Below are 12081 nucleotides of genomic sequence, written 5' to 3' on the forward strand. Positions count from 1 at the left end.
CACACACACACACACACACACACACACACACACACACACACACACACACACACACACACACACAGTCTTGTACAGCTAACCTTGTGGGGACACAATTCAGTCCCATTCAAAATCCTATTTTCCCTAACACCTAACCCGTACACTTACCTTAACCCAAAAACCTGACCCTAGTTCCTAACCCTAAAACTAACCCTAGCTCCTAACCCTAAAACTAACCCTAGCTCCTAACCCTAAAACTAACCCTAGCTCCTAACCCTAAAACTAACCCTAGCTCCTAACCCTAAAACTAACCCTAGCTCCTAACCCTAAAACTAACCCTAACTCCTAACCCTAAAACTAACCCTAGCTCCTAACCCTAACCCTAACCCTAGCTCCTAATCCTAACCCTAGCTCCTAACCCTAAAACTAACCCTAGTTCCTAACCCTAAAACTAACCCTAGCTCCTAACCCTAAAACTAACCCTAGCTCCTAACCCTAAAACTAACCCTAGCTCCTAACCCTAACCCTAGCTCCTAACCCTAACCCTAACCCTAACCCTAGCTCCTAATCCTAACCCTAGCTCCTAACCCTAAAACTAACCCTAGCTCCTAACCCTAAACCCAATTCTAACACTAATTCTAACCTTAACCCTAAACCCCCTAGAAATAGCATTTGACCTTGTGGGGACCAACAAAATGTCCCCAGTTGGTCAAATATTTGTTCATTTACTGTTGTTGTGGAGACTTCTGGTCCCCACACGAATAGTTAAACACGTCCACACACACACACACACACACACAGGCTTCATGCTGTTGCATTACTACTGATATCAGCTCATTAGGTAGAGTTTCTCTGGCGTGACACACCTCTGGTTCAGGAACATTTTGGGACAAATTCCAGTATTTTGGCTTAAGTGATAACGTAGAAATGTCCGTCTGGTTGTAGAAGGTATACCCATACACAGCACAATGTGCTTAGTCTGAGTACGTACATGGGATTTATTGACCCCTGCAGATCCTGTTTTAGGAATGTTATTTTTTTCATGTGAGCAATTGCACTTTTAATTGTAACCACTTTTCATTCTGACTGTGAGAATTGCCTAACCCTACACACATGGCAATGCTGTTGCGTGATGGTACGCTCTTGCATTAGGTAGAGTGCTGTTTTGGCTCTGCATCAAAACAGCACTGAGACGTTGTGTTATTTAGTGATCCTGTGATTTACTGCTAGTTCTGTTTCACTATGACAAGGAGCACGCGCTCCTGTGTTGAAAAATGGAGGCGCACACACAGACATTTAGGAGCACAACGAAGGTATTTGAGGAAGTGTTTTTATGATGACAAATGACTAAAAGGACATGAATGAAAGGTTTCTGGACTGTTCCGTGCTCAATCAATTGCAATGTATTGTCAGATATTTGAGTCACTTTACACAGCGTTTACACAGGCAGCCCAATTCTGATATTTCTTCCCCTAATTGGTCTTTTGACCAATCAGATCAGCTCTGAAAAAGATCTGATGTGAAAAGATCTGATGTGATTGGTCAAAAGAGCAATTAGTGAGAAAAAAAAAAATCAGAATTGGGCTGCCTTTGTAAACGCAGCCTTTGGTGACAGATGTTGTAATGGTGGGACTCACATGTCCGTCTGTGTAGGCAAGACAAATATATTTGGATAGACAATATATACATGGATAGATGGCAACCTGTAGCCAGTGGATAGATGGCAACCTGTAGCCAGTGGATAGATGGCAACCTGTAGCCAGTGGATAGATGGCAACCTGTAGCCAGTGGATAGATGGCAACCTGTAGCCAGTGGATAGATGGCAACCTGTAGCCAGTGGATAGATGGCAACCTGTAGCCAGTGGATAGATGGCAACCTGTAGCCAGTGGATAGATGGCAACCTGTAGCCAGTGGATAGATGGCAACCTGTAGCCAGTGGATAGATGGCAACCTGATCTAGCCAGTAGATAGATGGCAACCTGTAGTCAGTGGATAGATGGCAACCTGTAGCCAGTGGATAGATGGCAACCTGATCTAGCCAGTAGATAGATGGCAACCTGTAGTCAGTGGATAGATGGCAACCTGTAGTCAGTGGATAGATGGCAACCTGTAGCCAGTGGATAGATGGCAACCTGTAGCCAGTGGATAGATGGCAACCTGTAGCCAGTGGATAGATGGCAACCTGTAGCCAGTGGATAGATGGCAACCTGTAGCCAGTGGATAGATGGCAACCTGTAGCCAGTGGATAGATGGCAACCTTTAGCCAGTGAGTAGATGGCAACCTGTAGCCAGTGGATAGATGGCAACCTGTAGCCAGTGGATAGATGGCAACCTGTAGCCAGTGGATAGATGGCAACCTGTAGCCAGTGGATAGATGGCAACCTGATCTAGCCAGTGGATAGATGGCAACCTGATCTAGCCAGTGGATAGATGGCAACCTGATCTAGCCAGTGGATAGATGGCAACCTGTAGCCAGTGGGTAGATGGCAACCTGTAGCCAGTGGATAGATGGCAACCTGTAGCCAGTGGATAGATGGCAACCTGTAGCCAGTGGATAGATGGCAACCTGTAGCCGGTGGATAGATGACAACCTGATCTAGCCAGTGGATAGATGGCAACCTGTAGCCAGTGGATAGATGGCAACCTGTAGCCAGTGGATAGATGGCAACCTGTAGCCAGTGGATAGATGGCAACCTGTAGCCAGTGGATAGATGGCAACCTGTAGCCAGTGGATAGATGGCAACCTGTAGCCAGTGGATAGATGGCAACCTGTAGCCAGTGGATAGATGGCAACCTGATCTAGCCAGTGGATAGATGGCAACCTGTAGCCAGTGGATAGATAGCAACCTGTAGCCAGTGGATAGATGGCAACCTGTAGCCAGTGGGTAGATGGCAACCTGATCTAGCCAGTGGATAGATGGCAACCTGTAGCCAGTGGATAGATGGCAACCTGATCTAGCCAGTGGATAGATGGCAACCTGATCTAGCCGGTGGATAGATGGCAACCTGATCTAGCCGGTGGATAGATGGCAACCTGATCTAGCCGGTGGATAGATGGCAACCTGATCTAGCCGGTGGATAGATGGCAACCTGTAGCCAGTGGATAGATGGCAACCTGTAGTAGCCATTTATCAACTCCTCCCCTTGTGGGACGATGTTTACGGTAGATGGCCAATAGGGAAAAGGAAACAACGCTTTTTTGACTGGATCATTTCAACCAATCATCACCTCACAGAGGTAGTTCTAAATAGTAACGGGTTGGCTTTCAATTGAGTGATAGCTAGACTGGCAAATCCACATTTTTGATTATGGCCAGCAACTTTTATAAAGAGGGCTTTACACCACTCCAGCCGACGCTTGGCATTGCACATGGTGATCTTAGGCTTGTGTGCGGCTGCTCGGCCATGGAAACCCATTTAATGAAGCCCCCAACAAACAGTTCTTGTGCTGACGTTGCTTCCAGAGACAGTTTGGAACTCGGTAGTGAGTGTTGCAACCGAGAACAGACGATGTTTACGCAGTACACGCTTCAGCACTCGGTGGTCCCGTTCTGTCAGCTTGTGTGGCCTACCACTTCGCGGCTGAGCCGTTGTTGCTCCTAGACGTTTCCACTTCACAATAACAGCACTTACAGTTGACTGGGGAAGCTTTAGCAGGGCAGACATTTGACGAACTGACTTGTTGGAAAGGTGGCATCCTATGACGGTGCCACGTTGGAAGTCACTGAGCTCTACTGTCATTGTTTGTCTATGGAGATTGCATGGCTGTGTGCTTGATCTTATACACCTGTCAGCAATGGGTGTGGCTGAAATAGAATCCACTAATTTGAAGGGGTGTCCACATACTTTAGTACCACATATTACAGTAGTTACTACATTCATTTAAGTGACAAGTGGATTTTGCACCCCTCAAACACAGGAAATAGATGGCTGAAAAAGACAGATCCTCAGGTCGGCGGGGCTTGCGCAATGCTAGTTGTCCAGTAACCCCCTTGTGATGTCCAGGACCTCTGTCCCTCTCTGCCTCCCCCATCTCCTCCTGGGGTGGCCACTGCTGTCTTGCCCTGGAGCCCTGTCCCTCTCTGCCTCCCCCATCTCCTCCTGTGGTGGCCACTCCTGTCTTGCCCTGGAGCCCTGTCCCTCTCTGCCTCCCCCATCTCCTCCTGGGGTGGCCACTGCTGTCTTGCCCTGGAGCCCTGTCCCTCTCTGCCTCCCCCATCTCCTCCTGGGGTGGCCACTGCTGTCTTGCCCTGGAGCCCTGTCCCTCTCTGCCTCCCCCATCTCCTCCTGGGGTGGCCACTGCTGTCTTGCCCTGGAGCCCTGTCCCTCTCTGCCTCCCCCATCTCCTCCTGTGGTGGCCACTCCTGTCTTGCCCTGGAGCCCTGTCCCTCTCTGCCTCCCCCATCTCCTCCTGGGGTGGCCACTGCTGTCTTGCCCTGGAGCCCTGTCCCTCTCTGCCTCCCCCATCTCCTCCTGGGGTGGCCACTGCTGTCTTGCCCTGGAGCCCTGTCCCTCTCTGCCTCCCCCATCTCCTCCTGGGGTGGCCACTGCTGTCTTGCCCTGGAGCCCTGTCCATTCTGCCTCCCCCATCTCCTCCTGGGGTGGCCACTGCTGTCTTGCCCTGGAGCCCTGTCCATTCTGCCTCCCCCATCTCCTCCTGGGGTGGCCACTGCTGTCTTGCCCTGGAGCCCTGTCCATTCTGCCTCCCCCATCTCCTCCTGGGGTGGCCACTGCTGTCTTGCCCTGGAGCCCTGTCCCTCTCTGCCTCCCCCATCTCCTCCTGGGGTGGCCACTGCTGTCTTGCCCTGGAGCCCTGTCCATTCTGCCTCCCCCATCTCCTCCTGGGGTGGCCACTGCTGTCTTGCCCTTGAGCCCTGTCCATTCTGCCTCCCCCATCTCCTCCTGGGGTGGCCACTGCTGTCTTGCCCTGGAGCCCTGTCCCTCTCTGCCTCCCCCATCTCCTCCTGGGGTGGCCACTGCTGTCTTGCCCTGGAGCCCTGTCCATTCTGCCTCCCCCATCTCCTCCTGGGGTGGCCACTGCTGTCTTGCCCTGGAGCCCTGTCCATTCTGCCTCCCCCATCTCCTCCTGGGGTGGCCACTGCTGTCTTGCCCTGGAGCCCTGTCCCTCTCTGCCTCCCCCATCTCCTCCTGGGGTGGCCACTGCTGTCTTGCCCTGGAGCCCTGTCCATTCTGCCTCCCCCATCTCCTCCTGGGGTGGCCACTGCTGTCTTGCCCTGGAGCCCTGTCCCTCTCTGCCTCTCCCATCTCCTCCTGGGGTGGCCACTGCTGTCTTGCCCTGGAGCCCTGTCCATTCTGCCTCCCCCATCTCCTCCTGGGGTGGCCACTGCTGTCTTGCCCTGGAGCCCTGTCCCTCTCTGCCTCTCCCATCTCCTCCTGGGGTGGCCACTGCTGTCTTGCCCTGGAGCCCTGTCCCTCTCTGCCTCCCCCATCTCCTCCTGGGGTGGCCACTGCTGTCTTGCCCTGGAGCCCTGTCCATTCTGCCTCCCCCATCTCCTCCTGGGGTGGCCACTGCTGTCTTGCCCTGGAGCCCTGTCCATTCTGCCTCCCCCATCTCCTCCTGGGGTGGCCACTGCTGTCTTGCCCTGGAGCCCTGTCCCTCTCTGCCTCCCCCATCTCCTCCTGGGGTGGCCACTGCTGTCTTGCCCTGGAGCCCTGTCCCTCTCTGCCTCCCCCATCTCCTCCTGGGGTGGCCACTGCTGTCTTGCCCTGGAGCCCTGTCCATTCTGCCTCCCCCATCTCCTCCTGGGGTGGCCACTGCTGTCTTGCCCTGGAGCCCTGTCCATTCTGCCTCCCCCATCTCCTCCTGGGGTGGCCACTGCTGTCTTGCCCTGGAGCCCTGTCCATTCTGCCTCCCCCATCTCCTCCTGGGGTGGCCACTGCTGTCTTGCCCTGGAGCCCTGTCCATTCTGCCTCCCCCATCTCCTCCTGGGGTGGCCACTGCTGTCTTGCCCTGGAGCCCTGTCCCTCTCTGCCTCCCCCATCTCCTCCTGGGGTGGCCACTGCTGTCTTGCCCTGGAGCCCTGTCCATTCTGCCTCCCCCATCTCCTCCTGGGGTGGCCACTGCTGTCTTGCCCTGGAGCCCTGTCCATTCTGCCTCCCCCATTTCCTCCTGGGGTGGCCACTGCTGTCTTGCCCTGGAGCCCTGTCCATTCTGCCTCCCCCATCTCCTCCTGGGGTGGCCACTGCTGTCTTGCCCTGGAGCCCTGTCCATTCTGCCTCCCCCATCTCCTCCTGGGGTGGCCACTGCTGTCTTGCCCTGGAGCCCTGTCCATTCTGCCTCCCCCATCTCCTCCTGGGGTGGCCACTGCTGTCTTGCCCTGGAGCCCTGTCCATTCTGCCTCCCCCATCTCCTCCTGGGGTGGCCACTGCTGTCTTGCCCTGGAGCCCTGTCCATTCTGCCTCCCCCATCTCCTCCTGGGGTGGCCACTGCTGTCTTGCCCTGGAGCCCTGTCCATTCTGCCTCCCCCCTCCTCCCTCCTTCCCTCTGACACTGGTCACTCTGGCTATTGTAGTGTGCTCTTGTTTTGATGTTGGGCCCCACAGATCTTAGTAGATCTTTGGAACCTGAATGCACTGACAGTCACCTCAGCTCTTTTTTCTGATGTTAAATTACCAATTGAATGGCGTTTCATTTGATCAATTGAATCAAAGAGATAATTGAATCCGAGAAAAGACCCTCACTGAGACCGCATGACCCTGCTTCCCTTGTCAGGATCAAACAGGAATGGATTAACACGACTAAAACCCAGTTGGCACTCTGTTACTGTAAAACGTAGTTAACTGTACTGTAAGGCTAGCCTAGTTACAGTAAAACACAGATGGCACTCTGTTACTGTAAAACGTAGTTAACTGTACTGTAAGGCTAGCCTAGTTACAGTAAAACACAGTTGGCACTCTGTTACTGTAAAACGTAGTTAACTGTACTGTAAGGCTAGCCTAGTTACAGTAAAACACAGTTGGCACTCTGTTACTGTAAAACGTAGTTAACTGTACTGTAAGGCTAGCCTAGTTACAGTAAAACACAGTTGGCACTCTGTTACTGTAAAACATAGTTAACTGTACTGTAAGGCTAGCCTAGTTACAGTAAAACACAGTTGGCACTCTGTTACTGTAAAACGTAGTTAACTGTACTGTAAGGCTAGCCTAGTTACAGTAAAACACAGTTGGCACTCTGTTACTGTAAAACATAGTTAACTGTACTGTAAGGCTAGCCTAGTTACAGTAAAACACAGTTGGCACTCTGTTACTGTAAAACGTAGTTAACTGTACTGTAAGGCTAGCCTAGTTACAGTAAAACACAGTTGGCACTCTGTTACTGTAAAACGTAGTTAACTGTACTGTAAGGCTAGCCTAGTTACAGTAAAACACAGTTGGCACTACGTTAAAGTAACTGTACTGTTAGTCTGAGGATTCTGAGTGTTTCCTGTTGAACGCTGAATGTTGTAATACACAGAGGAAGGATGTTGAGTCACCACATCCTGCTGTAAACTGTCAAACAAAACGGGTTGCCCTGCTCTGCTGTGTGGACCTGGCAACCCGTTCACTCCCTCCATCCCCATGTCTGGCAGAGCAGGGCCATGACCAGGACTAAGATAGTCACCTGATTAATGTAGCGTAGAGGACAGAACTAGACAGGGTGTGGAGGTAGAGATGGACAGGAGGTGGAGATGGACAGGAGGTAGAGATGGACAGGAGGTGGACTGGAGGTAGAGATGGACAGGAGGTGGAGATGGACAGGAGGTGGAGATGGACAGGAGGTGGACTGGAGGTAGAGATGGACAGGAGGTGGAGATGGACAGGAGGTGGAGATGGACAGGAGGTGGAGATGGACAGGAGGTGGAGATGGACAGGAGGTGGAGATGGACTGGAGGTAGAGATGGACAGGAGGTGGACTGGAGGTAGAGATGGACTGGAGGTAGAGATGGACTGGAGGTAGAGATGGACAGGAGGTGGAGATGGACAGGAGGTGGAGATGGACAGGAGGTGGAGATGGACAGGAGGTGGAGATGGACAGGAGGTGGACTGGAGGTAGAGATGGACTGGAGGTAGAGATGGACAGGAGGTGGAGATGGACTGGAGGTAGAGATGGACTGGAGGTGGAGATGGACAGGAGGTGGAGATGGACAGGAGGTAGAGATGGACAGGAGGTGGAGATGGACAGGAGGTAGAGATGGACAGGAGGTAGAGATGGACAGGAGGTAGAGATGGACAGGAGGTAGAGATGGACAGGAGGTGGAGATGGACAGGAGGTGGAGATGGACAGGAGGTGGAGATGGACAGGAGGTAGAGATGGACAGGAGGTAGAGATGGACAGGAGGTAGAGATGGACAGGAGGTAGAGATGGACAGGAGGTAGAGATGGACAGGAGGTAGAGATGGACAGGAGGTAGAGATGGACAGGAGGTAGAGATGGACAGGAGGTAGAGATGGACAGGAGGTAGAGATGGACAGGAGGTAGAGATGGACAGGAGGTAGAGATGCTGCTAAAGTCAGGTTGCCGGTCTTTCTCTGCTCTTCCTGTTTTGGAAAGTCTCAACTGCCTCGTGCTGAATGTCAGGCTCTGGTGTGGTGCTGCTACAGACAGTATCGATCCATCTCCACTACATCTGACCTGATGAGCTAGCTAGTGAACATATGGTGACCTGATGAGCTAGCTAGTGAACATGGTGAGACATGGTGACCTGATGAGCTAGCTAGTGAACATATGATGACCTGATGAGCTAGCTAGTGAACATATGGTGACCTGATGAGCTAGCTAGTGAACATGGTGAGACATGGTGACCTGATGAGCTAGCTAGTGAACATGGTGAGACTTGGTGACCTGATGAGCTAGCTAGTGAACATGGTGAGACATGGTGACCTGATGAGCTAGCTAGTGAACATGGTGAGACATGGTGACCTGAAGAGCTAGCTAGTGAACATATGGTGACATGATGAGCTAGCTAGTGAACATATTGTGACCTGATGAGCTAGCTAGTGAACATGGTGAGACATGGTGACCTGATGAGCTAGCTAGTGAACATGGTGAGACTTGGTGACCTGATGAGCTAGCTAGTGAACATATGGTGACCTGATGAGCTAGCTAGTGAACATATGGTGACCTGATGAGCTAGCTAGTGAACATGGTGAGGCATGGTGACCTGATGAGCTAGCTAGTGAACATGGTGAGACATGGTGACCTGATGAGCTAGCTAGTGAACATGGTGAGACTTGGTGACCTGATGAGCTAGCTAGTGAACATATGGTGACCTGATGAGCTAGCTAGTGAACATGGTGAGACATGGTGACCTGATGAGCTAGCTAGTGAACATGGTGAGACATGGTGACCTGATGAGCTAGCTAGTGAACATGGTGAGACTTGGTGACCTGATGAGCTAGCTAGTGAACATGGTGAGACATGGTGACCTGAAGAGCTAGCTAGTGAACATATGGTGACCTGATGAGCTAGCTAGTGAACATGGTGAGGCATGGTGACCTGATGAGCTAGCTAGTGAACATGGTGAGGCATGGTGACCTGATGAGCTAGCTAGTGAACATGGTGAGGCATGGTGACCTGATGAGCTAGCTAGTGAACATGGTGAGACTTGGTGACCTGAAGAGCTAGCTAGTGAACATGGTGAGACTTGGTGACCTGATGAGCTAGCTAGTGAACATGGTGAGACATGGTGACCTGAAGAGCTAGCTAGTGAACATGGTGAGACTTGGTGACCTGATGAGCTAGCTAGTGAACATATGGTGACCGGATGAGCTAGCTAGTGAACATGGTGAGACTTGGTGACCTGATGAGCTAGCTAGTGAACATGGTGAGATGTATGATTACTGAAATAACTCAAGGGGAATTGATTACCAGTAGTAGAGCCATAGTACAGCATTGCAACCTGTGGTGCTTTGCATTCTGTGTCCAGTTTTATATAATTATTCTGAGGGAAACAGGCTCACATTCCTTTGCTGGTATATGACAGAACTGAATGCCAATTGATTACTGCTAGTAGTACAGCAGTAGAAACAGCATTGCAACCTTTTTTAGTTTTCTGAGTTCATTAACAGTTTTATATAATTCTTCTGAGGGAAACGGGTTCAAATTCCAGTTGGGATGCCGTCTCTCAGCCTCTAAAGGAATTTGTCTGTTCATCAGGATTCATCATGTCAGTAGTGTGTAGTGGACCATGTAAGCTGATTCACATAAAATAAACTGTCGCCTAACAACATTAGGGTAGCACGAAACCCTGAGCTTTCCTAGATCCCAGAACCACAGCAACACGACCACTTCCTGTTAGCAATTAGGAATGCTATATTTTGATCTTTGACCTCTGTGTGTCTCTCTTTCTTCTCCCCCCTCTTATATCCCCTTTATTCTCTCTCTCTCCCTCTATCCCTCTCTCTCTCTCTCTCTCTCTCTCTCTCTTCTCTCTCTCTCTCTCTCTCTCTCTCTCTCTCTCTCTCTCTCTCTCTCTCTGCCTCTCTCTCTCTCTCTCTCTCTCTCTCTCTCTCTCCCTCTATCCCTCTCTCTCTCCCTCTCTCTCTCCCTCTATCCCTCTCTCTCTCTCTCTCTCTCTATCCCTCTCTCTCTCTCTCTCTCTCTCTCTCTCTCTCTCTCTCTCTCTCTCTCTCTCTCTCTATCCCTCTCTCTCTCTCTCTCTCTCTCTCTCTCTCTCTCTCTCTATCCCTCTCTCTCTATCCCTCTCTCTCTCTCTCTCTCTCTATCCCTCTCTCTCTCTCTCTCTATCCCTCTCTCTCTCTCTCTCTCTATCCCTCTCTCTCTCTCTCTCTATCCCTCTCTCTCTATCCCTCTATCCCTCTCTCTCTCTCTATTCCCCTCTCTCTCTCTCTCTCTTTCTCTCTCTCTCTCTCTCTCTATCCGTCTCTCTCTCTCTCTCCCTCTCTCTCTCCCTCTCTCTCTCTCCTCTCTCCTCTCTCTCTCCCTCTCTCCCCCTCTCTCCCCCTCTCTCCCCCTCTCTCTCTCCCCCTCTCTCCCTCTCAGGTCAGTCTTCAGTGCCTGGAGAGTTTCCTGTGTCTGTTCCACTGTGTCCGCCACCTCCACAGCAGCCATGGCAACAAGGATCCTCTGAAGTTCTGGTAAGGCCGATCTGAACTTCCTCACTCAGAATAAATGACCATGATCAGAGAGCTAGCTGACATCCCACCAGAGGGTGTTAGGAGTAAATCTTTGTTAAAACAATTGGTACAACCCTTTAGAAAAGCTGCAGAATAGACAGGTTTTGGATGTGTTTCTCTCCAGTTAGCTGCACTGCTGGGCAGGCAAAGAGCTGCAGTAAAGTCAATTAGCTAATCTACTGCAGGACCATAACTGGCTTAACCCATTCCTGGGCCAAAGCTGGTGTAACCCAGTCCAGGACCGTAGCTGGTGTAACCCAGTCCAGGACCGTAGCTGGTGTAACCCAGTCCAGGACCATAGCTGGTGTAACCCAGTCCAGGACCGTAGCTGGTGTAACCCAGTCCAGGACCATAACTGGCTTAACCCATTCCTGGGCCAAAGCTGGTGTAACCCAGTCCAGGACCATAACTGGCTTAACCCATTCCTGGGCCAAAGCTGGTGTAACCCAGTCCAGGACCGTAGCTGGTGTAACCCAGTCCAGGACCATAGCTGGCTTAACCCATTCCTGGGCCAAAGCTGGTGTAACCCAGTCCAGGACCATAACTGGCTTAACCCATTCCTGGGCCAAAGCTGGTGTAACCCAGTCCAGGACCGTAGCTGGTGTAACCCAGTCCAGGACCATAGCTGGCTTAACCCATTTCTGGGCCATAGCTGGCGTAACCCAGTCCAGGACCATAGCTGGCTTAACCCAGTCCAGGACCATAGCTGGTGTAACCCAGTCCAGGACCATAGCTGGTATAACCCAGTCCAGGACCATAGCTGGTGTAACCCAGTCCAGGACCGTAGCTGGTAGCTCGACCAGACATTAATGAGCAGAGAGTAAGAACATTAAATGTCAGATCAGTCTTGCTGATGGATGTTAGCCTGTAACCACGCTGCTAAACAACAGAAGGCTGATGGATGTTAGCCTGTAACCACGCTGCTAAACAACAGAAGGCTGATGGATGTTAGCCTGTAACCACGCT

At 51.5% G+C, this 12081-nt stretch overlaps 1 long non-coding RNA gene across 1 annotated transcript in view; it reads left to right on the plus strand.

Moving 5' to 3' along the window:
• The window catches only part of LOC311113942, a 28958-nt gene extending 17888 nt beyond the window's left edge, over positions 1-11070 (plus strand). Inside the window, exon 3 of the long non-coding RNA XR_014611060.1 lies at positions 10982-11070. This is a non-coding gene — a long non-coding RNA (uncharacterized lncRNA). The remainder of the gene's footprint in view (positions 1-10981) is intronic.
• Positions 11071-12081: the final 1011 nt, after the last annotated feature.

The sequence above is a fragment of the Coregonus lavaretus genome (genome assembly GCF_964263955.1).
Source record: "Coregonus lavaretus genome assembly, contig: HAP1_SCAFFOLD_855, whole genome shotgun sequence".
Taxonomy (NCBI): domain Eukaryota; kingdom Metazoa; phylum Chordata; class Actinopteri; order Salmoniformes; family Salmonidae; genus Coregonus; species Coregonus lavaretus.